An 11,058-nucleotide genomic window follows, 5' to 3' on the forward strand; every position below is an offset into this window, starting at 1 on the left:
AAATCCTGGACTTAAAAATATAATATATGATTACAAAATTTAGGGTAAATGAAATAAAGATGTATATAGTTTTATAAATTCAGAGTGTTTAGAGATACACATATGGTTTATAATGTCAAATTAAATTCATTAGTATTCATAATAATCTAATCAATCATGAATTTTTTTCACGAACTTGATTTTTTAGTTCAATTTAGCAATAATGGACTGATTTTAATGTAATAGTCTAACTTATCTTGTAATGTAATTGGCTTAGGTAAGTGAATTCATCAGCCAATAAATTGGATTGGTAAGATAATAATTTAGAATCTTGTTATATATTTGGCCTACCGATACGAAAAGTTTATCTCTGCTTTCCTATTCAATTATATATTTTTTTATTAACAGTAACCAATGCTGGGTGCAATTTATTTTGATCTAATAAAAACGAAACGATTTTTCTTTACTATACATTAGCTACTTTACTACTAACTTATAATTGAAACTGATTGGGCATGTTTAAACAATTATATGTCAACTCTCCTAATTAAAATGTTGTCATATATTATCTTAGGTATGCAAGTCAAGTTTGGGGACAAAATCGCTCCCAAGAATCTTTAACTTTATTTAACTAACAAAACAAGACTTTAAAAGTAATATATTTTCAGCACTATCATTCTAATCCTCATCATCATAACTTCCTTTCAAAATACTCAAAATGTGAATTTGTCTTTACCATAAACATAAAATACCTACCCTGCGCATTTACAAATATCTTTACTATATTTATTCTTTTCTAGGGTATATTTATAAACAAAATACTAACCTTAAGTTCGCACTTATACATCTCTATCATAGATACTTATGTATCTATGATAGAGATACTTATGTATCTCTATGATTGAGATAATTAGGTTATAAATGTATTTGTGTAATTAGTAAAGTATCCGAATTAAACTGATAAATAAAGAAACAATTTTTTGTTAAAAGTAAAAAGATTTTACATTAAAACTGTTATTTTATTTGAAATTAATAAACTGGGCGAGATTCCAAACAAGCTCCGGATGGTCAGAAAAAAAAAAACAAATAAAAACTTTATAGAAATTAAAAAAAAAAAAAAAACGCCTTCCTCATCTTTTTATTTAAATTTTTAAGTTGTGCTGTATCAAGTTATAAAGTATTTAAAGTAATTGTTAACTCAAAACAAAAATCTTTTACTATAAACTTCTTTGAAGTAAATATTGCATTGAAATGAATCGACTATATAAAAAAAAAGTATATAAATGTTAGTTGCAGAGCAGAACTACCATGACATAACAACTCCGGACAGCTAGTGCGAGTATGTATATATATATATGTATATATATATATATATATATATATATATATATATATATATAATATATATATATATATATATATATACATATTTATATATAATCATACTTAATATTTGATAAAACAACATTTAGATTGATGAAGCCGGGATTGCTTTAAAGCGTATTGCATTTGGTTATGCTATCATCATTTTTGTGATGACTTTTTTGATCACTTGTGTTAGTTCCTGGCTAAGATAAGGTTGCAGGGATGTAAGTTTACAAAACATCTTTAAATGTATTGCATGTAAATGTTGGCTAAATATTTTTTCAAATTTTAAAGCAAATTAAAAGCGCGGTGAAAAAAGAAAGCCACAATATAATATTTTTATATAATGCAATTATTAAACAACAACTCTTTACTATGTAATGAATAAAATTAAAATTTAAGATCACATTTTATAATTAATAGCTTTAAATATTGGTTTTTAAACATTAACTTCATAATTTAATTATATCAATAATGTGGATTTTGCTGCACATAAAGTATTCCTGATTACGTAATATTAAAAATGTTTGGACTCCAGTACAAACATCGTGTATGATTTTGACAAGTAGTATCTATTATCTACTTAAATTTAAAATGTTTATTAAGTAAATAATAATAAAAAAATTAAAGATAAATAAAAAAAATATAAGTTTATTCATTTGAAACTAACTGCTGTATTTTTCAAATAATGCACATGCATTAAATGGCTATCAGAAACTTCAAATCAAAATTAAAAACAATTCACTGCTCACTTACGTGGTTAAAATGAATAGTTAGTTGCTTTTGACTTAACGAAAACAAGAGTAAACATAACGTCCAAAAAAAATCCAAAATGTGTATATTTTTTTAGCATATAGATCAATACCATTTCCTATTTGAAACTTTATCTTTTCAGTCAAATATTCCATTGCTTTATTATTTTTTTGATCTGATTTATTTATTAATAGACTGTTTAATATTAGCGTATCAAGCGTTCTTAGTTTTGGGCAATCATTTTAAATGTATTTAGTAATAGTTCATGTAAAAATAAAACAAGTATCACTTGTCATTGAACTGGAGACACTGGCAAAAATTTTCTGCAACAAATAAAATGCTTGTTAATTAACTAATTTTTTGGAGTTAAAAAAACTAAAACTTTCAAAGTCAAAACTAAAATAACTTCTCACTGGTTGCTCTTTGTGAGACTAATTTTAGTTTTAATATCTATCACACGGAGTGGTTTGGCTTTAGCGCTACTGATCAAACTGGCACTACAGCTCATAAATTTTGAAGACTAAGGATATATATCCCCCTAATATGAAGTAATATCCCACATTGCGTGAGGTAGCACTAATAAAAAAAAACTCGAATCTTTATATCATCAACGAAAACATGTTGCACGCCTCATTAATTTCGAGAATCAATTTTCTCATACCAAGCCTTTAATAAGTGTAATAATATATATGAGCCTAATATTTTTGAAGTAATTTTATTAATATTTATTATAAAAATAATTTATCTATTCCTATACTTTTACATAATTTGAATACCAAAAAAGATATAGATCAACAATAAAGTTAACTGTCAAAAATAAGGAACTTATAAAAATGTTTGTTTTTGATGTTTTTCAACCAGTTTATTACGTTTTTTGCACTATTCCGTTGATTTAAATGCAAATAATTTTTAGCTTGATGTTAGTAATGAACAAAACATTTTTACTTATTTTACGAAATTCATTCTTAACTGGGTTATTCAGACGAACAGTAGAGTTATTTAAAAAAATTAGTTATATGGTCTTTTAATGTAATGAAACAATTAGAAGAACTTATATATATATATATATATATATATATATATATATATAATATATATATATATATATATATATATATATATATATATATATATATATATATATATATATATATATATATATATATATTTACTTCTCATTTTTATTTTCAGATACTTAATGACTTGTTTTCCAGACAACCTTATCACTCAGGGTCGGAATAGCTACAAAATAGCCCGGGAAATTAGATCATAGTGGCCCACATTTTTTCAAGTTTATTGCACAATTTCTTGGATTTCAAAAAAGGTATATGTTAACTACCATGCTCAGAGAATCTCTGTTTTGAAAAACTGATTACTTGATCCATTACCATGTTGTTAACATTGACACCTAATTTATCTTTTGTAACATCATTTCGATAGACTCTAATTCTTTTCTCATTCAAACCAGTCTGAACTTCAATGTCGAGATTTCTATTTCCTAGTTCATTTGCAAGTTTTGAGAAGTTTGTAGCTGCTGCTAAAATGATATCAAAATATCTATTTGCTTTGCATAGTTCATTAATAACCATTTTATAGGCTCAGATTATCCACACCAGTTGTTTGCAAATATTAATTTAATGGCGTTGTGTATCAAAATAATTGTACCGTCAAAATAAATTCAAAACTTTTCAAAGAATCTAAAAGAGGCTTCGCTCTGTAATGGACATCATTATTGAATACGATTGATGCAGAAATAACATGAAAGGTTCGTAACATTATAATGTAAAAAAAATCAATAACTTGTGTTTTTTAATTGGAGGTTTTGATGAAGAAAATTCCGAATACTTAGTAAAAGCTCTGTTTTTTGCCCCCCGACGTTTTATCGATTACAGATATATATTTGAATTTGCTAGCCTCAAGCCAAACATTGAAGCGTAAATATGACTCCCGTGAAAGTACTGCACATGAATTCAAAACGCCAAACAAGGTTACAACTTAAACCGGTTTTTTAGTAACCTCACCCATGACTAAATTTAAGACATGGGTATAACACCATACATGAATCTAACCCGGCAAAATTGTAATTAACCAAAATCCAAACCCTACATTCCTTTTAAATTGTTGATGTGCAATTGACTATCGATATTACACGTTCATACACAGCTTCTGTTACATATCAGATCACAGTAGAACACTGATCCTGTACATTAATATCTTGTGTGGTATCATTATGAACACTAAGCATACCGGCTTCTCTAATCCCTTCCACCATCATGCTTTTTAAAGTTGTTGTTATTGCATCAATGATTTTATTAACAGTCGTTTTTGACGGAAAAAAGCCCAAGTTGCCACAACCTCTTCTGTTACCAACTTATTCATTGCGGGGTTTTCTACTTTGAATCAGCTCTTTAATATGTGCTTTCAACAAAGGATATAATTTGCAAACAAACAAAAGAATCTTCAAAAAAATCCCATGATTTTGTCCATGATTTCCCATGATTTTTTCCATGATACAAATTCCATCAAGCAATGTGTACCCAAACTCTTTTGCAGCTTTGTAGCTGCAAAAAGAGTTTGGGTACCCATTGCTTTTGGTTTTAAGTCCACGCTTACCAATAACTTTTAAAGCTTTTATCATTCTTTGTAAAAATAAAAGATTCATTTTAACCTCTTCACCATATTGGCACGTATAAATTCTTATAATATCTTTAGCATTGATTTTTAAATCTGAGCAGGCTGCATGGAGTACACTGCTCTCAGATTTTAATATTATTTGAATGAACATCGGTTGATCGGAGGCTCTGCTAAATGGCAGACAAAATAAACAAAACAACTGTTTTTTTTTTTCTTCAAAGGTCAGAAAGTGATAAAGCTTCTATAGTTTCTGAAATAAACGTTCTGGTAATTAACTTTAATATTTAGATCAAAATTGCTTTGGCTGAAGATGATATTTGAAAAATCATTTCAAAATATTTGCTGGCGGTTTTAAAAAATAACTATATTTGTTTTGAGTTTCTTTATTTAGTTCACATTGATTACAGTTAAATTTATATTGATCGTCAGAGTTAGGGTTAGAGATTGCATCTGCGGTTTCAATTTTAGAATCATGTGCCTCTGCCTCTTTAGGTGACAATAATAATAATACCGTATCAGCGGCATTACAAATTGGATGGAGATCAGTAATTATTTCTGTTGTTGCTACTTCGGCTTTTAACTTTTTTATATTTCTAAGCATCGTTCTCTAAACGTATTATCTTTTTTATTCGTTCTTTCTCAGCACTTTCTTTTTGTTTGTTCATTTTTTGTGGGGTAGAGTATGTATGTCGGAAATAAACTAAATAATTTTAAAAATAAACTCAAGTTGGTTTACACACATTGTTTAACACATAGTGATTACAATTTTCTGTCAGTAAACAATGCACAATTACCAACAAATTTAAAAGCAACGTAATTATAATATAAATAGTTTAACGTTTGTTAATTAATTTTGTTTTTTGCATTAATATAATACTACTTTCGATCCGATCAAAATGGCCGTCAAGTTTTATATAGTTAGACGGCAGATATTCTATGGCACATCTATATATTAACACTAAATATGATATTAACACTAACTTTTTTTCAAGCCTATAATAGGCTATAGCTTATTATAGGCCAGATAATGCTATAGGAAGAATGCTAGCATAAATTATATATTATTGAGTCAAAGTTATGGATCTTTCAAAAGCTTACAAACTTAAGCCTCATGATTTATTAATAGCTAAATTAGAAGCTTATGGCTTTTATTATGGATACTTGCGGTTTTTAATGGTTAAAGATTTGAAATCTCTTAATGTTTAAACTAGAGATGCCGAGAAAAGTGTTTTTTTTTTGTATTCCAGCAATTTATTTTTTTCCAAATAAATTGCTGGAATATCTTGGTTGAAAAATCTTTGAAAGTTTCAAAACTTTTGGGTGATAAAATATTTACATCAACCCCATTAATAATCAAATGTTCAACTCTGGGTTTATTATTAAGTGGGCTGTGCAAATCATTGAAAAGTTAAAATATATGATATACTGCAAAGCAGCCCATTTTTTGAAATATATGGTGGAAAGGTGTGATTTTCATCAGCAAAAAAATTCGTTAAGGTTGCAACCTTGAATCTAGCAGGAAATGTGCAGTTGCGAAAGCAGTTGGAAATTCTTTTTGAACACAGATATTTTCGATTAAAATTTTAACTTCTTTTTTTATTGAAGCAAGTAAAAAGTAGTAGGTTATTTTGTTTTCTTGGAATTAATACTCTTTACACTTCTTTACTCTGGATCGGAAAAAAATGGTTGAGTTTTTTTTCCCATAACTTTTAATGGAATTAACAAAATATATCCCTTCTTTTGTCTTTGATATCATGTGTACCAATCACCAGAAGATCTAGGCTTCTTTCTCTAAATGAATTGCTAATGTTTGAATTTACATCAACTAAATTGAGTTACAAACCAATTTGAGTGACTTTTATTTTGCTCATGACGTTTGAAACTTGTTTCCACAAATTCGGCTTCATCATTTTGTGTGCAAGTTTGTTTACGCATTGAGCTAGCTCATATTGACAAATCATCCAGCAGATTAGTCCTTGGAAAGTATTCTATCAATCCAATTATACCTTAATAAAGTTTGAAATTTTTTTTTCTTAAAGCCTGGGTGTTGCACTTGTAAATAAGATTTGCCAATGATTGCCACATAAGATAATATAACCAGCTCAAATGTGAGTGTTATTAACTAAAATCTAAATTGTGAACAATTTTGCTCATATTCAGCTCTGCAATCATCAAAAGGCTTTTCACATCTTATATTTCCAATTACGTAGTCTTGATAAACTTGTTTAATCAAAATACAAAGGGCATCATCACCTGTAAAGAATTTCTTTTTACTTAGATTGCGTTTAACTCAATAATTTTCTGAACAATGATGTTCAGTAACAAAATTTAAATTTTATAAATTGTAAATTTTCTATAAAAAATAACTTTGACTTATTTTTACTCGCAATACTTTGTACCATTCTACCCTCCGGATTTATAACCTTTTAAAGCCCTGTAACTTGTTATCAGTTAAAAATATTTCCAATTGTGTTTTTGCGTTTTTTACTTCATTTTGATTTGGCTTTCAATTAGTGAATAAATTATAAGATTTTGAAAAAGCAAAATTTTGTTCTATGGACTGATGCTTATTTCCATGGAGACATTCAAAATCTAAAACCGTTTATTATAAACATAGAAAAGACTTCTCTAGTGTGCATCACTCGCAACGTGAGACAACCCAGCAAACATGTCAGAGTTGAATCAACGTTGAAAACCGGTCGCAGCGTAGAAAAAGCGTTGCAGTCACAAAAACAACGCGCTTTCAACGTTGTATCAATGTTTGCAGAGTTTTTACGACATAATATGTCTGGCAGATCTGTCGACATATTTTCAGACATATTTTCTGCCGACATAAAATATGTCCCACATATTTTTGATTGACATATTTTGACATATTTTTATGTTTGAATTATTTTCTGCTGAAATAAAATTTGTCAGACATATTTTCTATCGACATATTTTGACATAATTTTATGTCTGAATTATTTTCTGCTGACATAAAATATGTCAGACATATTTTCTGTCGACATATTTTGACATAATTTTATGTCTGAATTATTTTCTGCTGACATAAAATATGACAGACATATTTTCTGTTGACATATTTTGACATAATTTTATGTCTGAATTATTTTCTGCTGACATAAAATATGTCAGACATATTTTTTGTCGACATATTTTGACATAATTTTATGTCTGAATTACTTTCTGCTGCCATAAAATATGTCAGACATATTTTCTGTCGACATATTTTGACATATTTTTATGTCTGAATTATTTTCTGCTGACATAAAATATGTCAGACGTATTTTCTATCGACATATTTTGACATAATTTTATATCTGAATTATTAGCTGTTTGATATTCTTGAAGAAAAAATCAATCTAACAATTTTATTGCGCATTTCAACTTAATTTACAGAGTTAAGTAAAAATAGTTTAACAAATATGTTGCTTTTTTGCAATCAATTATAATTGAAGGTCAACAAAAAAACAATTTTTTTTCTGGTGCCGAGCAAACAATTTGTTTTTTGAATTGCATTTCACATTTTGATTTTAAAAATGCAACTCATTTTTTAACATCACGTCAAGTTGTAAAGATATTTGGGTTCAGATGATCTGAACCCATTATTAAATATAAAAACTTTTTGGCAAAAAAATTATTTGAAAAAATGCTCAAGACTCTTAAAAAATTGTCAACAAAATGTTTTTCAGCAATAATACAAAAAATGCTTATTTTTATTACAAACGAATAACATCTTCAAAATCTCTATGAAAATACGCATTTTTTTGAGACTCAGGTTGACATACGTTTGAACAACTTTTTTTTCAAATATCTTTACAACTTGACGTGATGGTAAAAAATGAGTTGCATATTTGAAATCAAAATAAGAAATCCTACATAAAAAACAAATTGTTTTCTTGGCACCAGAAAAAAATTTTGTTTTTTGTTGACCTGTGTTATGCATCATAAAACTTTTATTTTAAACCCTATAAGCAAATTTCTTTTGTTTCATAAAAGTCTTTTTCTGCCCTTTTTAGCGATGTATCATTTAATAGTATTGACAAAGTATTTTTAGCGATGTATCATTTGAGAGTATCGACTAGTATCGATGCATTATTTGATAGTATTTGATAGTATTGTTTAGTATGGATTAGTATTGGCGATTTCCCTTATTAAAATGTAAAAACCATCTCAAGCTGAGTTTTTATTACTAAAAATGGTTTTTATTAATATGACTAAGCTTAAAATTATTCTCTTGATTAAAATAATATTAAAAAAAAAAAAAATTTAGTTATTTTTAATTAATAGTTGATTCATTCAATAAATTATTCTCCATTTTTGACATTAAATTGTAAGGAAAATGAAAAAAATAATTATTCCAATATATATATTTCACTAAAAACATTTTATGCAAGTTTATGGCAGTTAATTATGCTGTTATAATGCAATTGTCAATTTTTTTATTGTTAAATAAATCATAACTATTATAATTAAAAGTATATTATTCGTAATTAGTTAAAAATTATTACCGGTTAGTCTTCTTAATATGAATTTAATGAGTTAAATATAACTTTTGTGAAGTATTTCAAATTCTTCAGCTTAAATGAATTTAATTTGACACGAGTTTTTTGAAATTCTGTGATCCGTTTTTTTCATAGAATCTTTTGAATTCAATTTTTCATAATAAAATCTTTTTCCGGATCAACTAATAATTAAAAATAACTGAAAAAGTTTTTTTTTTTTATTATTATTTTAATCAAAGAAATAATTTTAAGTTTAGTCATACTAATAACAACCACTTTCAGTAATAAAAACTCAGCTTGAGATTTTATATTCTAATAAAGGAAAGCGCCAAAACTAATCAATACTAATCAATACTATCAAATAATATCAAATGATGCCTCGATACTAGTCAATATTAGTCAATACTGTCAAATGTCAATATTAGTCAATACTATCAATGTCAATATTAGTCATAATCAATAAATAAGTCATAATCATTAAATAAGTCAATAAATGCCAATATTAGTCAATACTATCAAATGATACATCGCTAAAAAGGACACAAAAAGACCTTTATGAAACAACTGATGTTTGCTTATAGGGTTTAAAGTAAAAGTTTTATGAACATAATTGATTGTAAAAAAGCAACAAACTTGTTAAACTATTTTCACTTAACTCTGTAAATTAAGTTGAAATGCGCAATAAATTTGTTAGATTGATTTTTTCTTCAAGAATAAAAAATATGTCTGACATATTTTATGTCAGCAGAAAATAATTCAGACATAAAAATATGTCCAAATATGTCGATAGAAAATATGTCTGACATATTTTATGTCAGCAGAAAATACTTCAGACATAAAAAAATGTCAAAATATGTCAACAGAAAATATGTCTGACTTATTTTATGTCAGCAGAATATAATTCAGACATAAAATTATGTCAAAATATGTCGACAGAAAATATGTCTGACATATTTTATGTCAGCAGAAAATAATTCAGACATAAAATTATGTCAAAATATGTCGAAAGAAAATATGTCTGACATAAAATTATTGTCTCATTAACTAGCCATTACGAAAATAATTTGCCGTAAAGAAAAGGCAATGGAATTTTAATAGAATGCATGCAGATAGCATAAAAAAGATATTTTAATGAAGTTATGTTATAAAACTTCTTTTTATTGCGGCTAATTCAAAACTTTTAGATTTTGCATCAAATTGTATATTACATACATAAATCTCAGAGCATATTCGGTTTATTCAGGTTATTTTTGTTGATTATTTATTTATTTTAAAATAACCATATTAATAAATAGCAAATTTGTATTAAATATGTCATTTCTAAGTTAGAAATAGTAATTTTGATAAGATTCAGATGTTTTAAGTAATATCAAAAATAATAAAACATAATAAGTCTGACTAAATTTAGTCTGTTAACAAACTAATTTTTTCATTTATTCAAAAAAATTTTAACACCTTACCCTAATTAATGAGCAAATACTTTAGTATAAAATCTTCGACCAATAATGAAAGTATGCATTATAAAGTTTTTTTTATATAAGGACACGTTTTGATAAGAGACTTTATTTCCATTTTTTTTAAAACTTCTAATTTGTATAGGCAAAGTATTAAGTCCTAATTATAGAGTTAGTGTTCTATATTTAATTTTAACATTTATTCTTTATCACATATTTTTATTTATTTTAATAATATGTATTTATGCATGTATATATGGGTAACTTTATGAATATATATAAAAAAATATATATATTTTATATATGTATATAAAATGTTTATATTTCTAGTCCTACTTTTAGAGTTAGTGTTGTATATTTAATTT

This window comes from Hydra vulgaris, chromosome 10 (assembly GCF_038396675.1).
Source record: "Hydra vulgaris chromosome 10, alternate assembly HydraT2T_AEP".
In the NCBI taxonomy this organism is placed as follows: domain Eukaryota; kingdom Metazoa; phylum Cnidaria; class Hydrozoa; order Anthoathecata; family Hydridae; genus Hydra; species Hydra vulgaris.